This window comes from Miscanthus floridulus, chromosome 3 (assembly GCF_019320115.1).
Source record: "Miscanthus floridulus cultivar M001 chromosome 3, ASM1932011v1, whole genome shotgun sequence".
In the NCBI taxonomy this organism is placed as follows: Eukaryota; Viridiplantae; Streptophyta; class Magnoliopsida; order Poales; family Poaceae; genus Miscanthus; species Miscanthus floridulus.
In genome coordinates, this window is record NC_089582.1 from 72,706,553 (window position 1) to 72,708,842 (window position 2,290).

The window sequence follows — 2,290 nt, forward strand, 5'->3', positions numbered from 1 at the left end:
TTATTAGAGCAGAGTTTCTTTCAAAATAATTTAAAGGCACTTCTCTCTACATTCTATGATCATGAATATTAAAATATAAAGCGAACATGAATGTAACGAGAGGGTTTAAAATTTTCATACCTGAGCGGGGAGAGACGTCTCCCCCAAGCTTGCCTTTTGCATAGGTTGGAATATCTTCTGGTGGCTCTTTTGATTCTTTTATTTATTGACTAACTAATACTACTAGAATGCATAAATAACTAGCTCAACCTATAGCTACTAGATAACTTATTTAGCTGGGATGCTACTGAATTTTATTCATTATTACTAAATATTTTTTTAATATGTGTTGCTTTAAATGCATATCAATCCTATCAAGCATTAGCTACTATAGACTTTATTTGTTAACATAGAGTAGCTAAATGCAACTAACCTATCATGCAATGTGAAGCAACTTTATTGGAAATGAAATGAAACTAATGAAATGCGGTAAATAAATGCAATGAATAGAAAACTTACCTTTTTATTGGGCTCAAGGTCATTCATCCTTGGGCGGAGGCATTTCCTCTTGTTTCACCTCGGAGGCCTTGTTAGGATCAGGATCAGGGGATGATGAGTTTGAGGACGGATCTTTCTTTTTACGCCATCTCTTTCTATTCTTCTTCTTCTTGACAGGTTTCTCCGGCTCTTCAATCAGCTTTGGTTTCTTCATCTTGATTCTCTTTGGATGCTTCTTATTTTCCTATTTCTCATCAAAGAGGGATTGCCTAGAGGCAAAAGCAAACATTTCTTTTCTTCTAGCAAAGTGGAATTGGATTTGCCCAGAAGCCACATATATGTAAGTATTTGCAGTATTAAGGAAAGGACGACCAAGGATTAATGGTGTATCCTCGACGTTACCCATGTCTAAGATCATAAAATTTGTAGGAACATAAGCACTCCTAACTTTGACTAATAAATCAGTGGCTACTCTCTCAAGGTAACAGGTAGATTGATCGACCAATTGTAAGTAAACTGAAGTTGGCACTAAGGTAGTGTAGAACAATTTGTCATAAGTTGCTTTAGACATTATGTTAACACTAGACTCTAGATCACAAACGTCATTATGAAAAGTGTGGGGGCCTATGGAGCAAGTAATGATTAGGTTCCTAGGATCACCTTTCTTAATAGAAAATCACCAACCATTCTCAGAGAAGTCATACCTTGCCATAACAAGGTTGGTAGTCTCCATTGTTCCCTTAGGTTTGCCAGGAATTCTATCTTTTTCATACGATGGGATAGCATCAACAATTTGAGCTAATTGGGTTTCTATCATCTTATTAAAGCTAAGTTGATTCTTTAAGACAGAAGAAAAGTCATCCAATTTAGCATTTATATTTTCCAATATCTTGTCATGAGCATGCAACTTTTTATTTACACTATCAGTCACTCTACTTTGACCATAAACAAGATCTTTCAAGAAAGCATAACTATTATTACCTTGATTATTCAAACGAGAAGAAGAGTAATAATTGTTACCTCCCTAGTTGTTAGAGCGCTGATTCTAGCCTTGATGTTGTGGATGGAACCCGTTGTCAGTTTTGACAAAGTTGAGGTCCTCTTAGGTTTTGGGACAGGAATTGCCTGAATGTCCAACATCTCCATAGACTTCACAAGTCATGTGGGAATCCATGGCTTTGTGTGTCTCTTGGGCACTCACCTTCTCATAATGTTCCACTCGCTTCACAAATAGATCCATCTTAGCTGCAAGCATGTCAATTTTTTTAATTGAATGCATAACTCGTTTACAGGGTTGGAGTCGATCGTCACTCCATCCTTGGTTGGAGACTATCTTCTCGTTCAGTGTCTTTGCATATGCAACACTTAGCGAAAAGAATGCACCTCCACCAGCGGCATCTAAATGGCTCCTATCTAACGGCACTAATCCATGGTAGAAGTTCTGGTTCAAAAGCTAGTCTTCCATGCCATGGTGTGGGCATGCAGAGACATACTCTTGCATTCATTCCCAAGCCTCGGGAATCGACTCATCTGCTAGTTGTTGAAAACTAGAGATTTTATTGCGTAGAGCATTAGTCTTTCCCATGGGGAAAACTTAACTAGGAAAGCGTTGGAACACTTGTCCTAGGTATCTACAGCATTGCGGTTAGAATAAAACCATTGCTTAGCCTTTCCTAACAAAGAGAAGGGGAAAAGGCAAAGACGTATAGCCTCTTGGATCACTTCCCTAATGATGAATGTGCTATAAATCTCCAAGAAATGTTGAAGGTGAGCATTTGCATCCTCGAGGGCTTTCCCACAGATCGGACTAGCT

At 38.3% G+C, this 2,290-nt stretch overlaps 1 non-coding gene across 1 annotated transcript; it reads left to right on the plus strand.

The window, feature by feature from the left end:
* Positions 1-1,940: 1,940 nt before the first annotated feature.
* On the plus strand, positions 1,941-2,049 carry LOC136547692 (small nucleolar RNA R71). Its single transcript, XR_010781656.1, has one exon. It is a non-coding gene; the product is annotated as a small nucleolar RNA R71 (small nucleolar RNA).
* Positions 2,050-2,290: the final 241 nt, after the last annotated feature.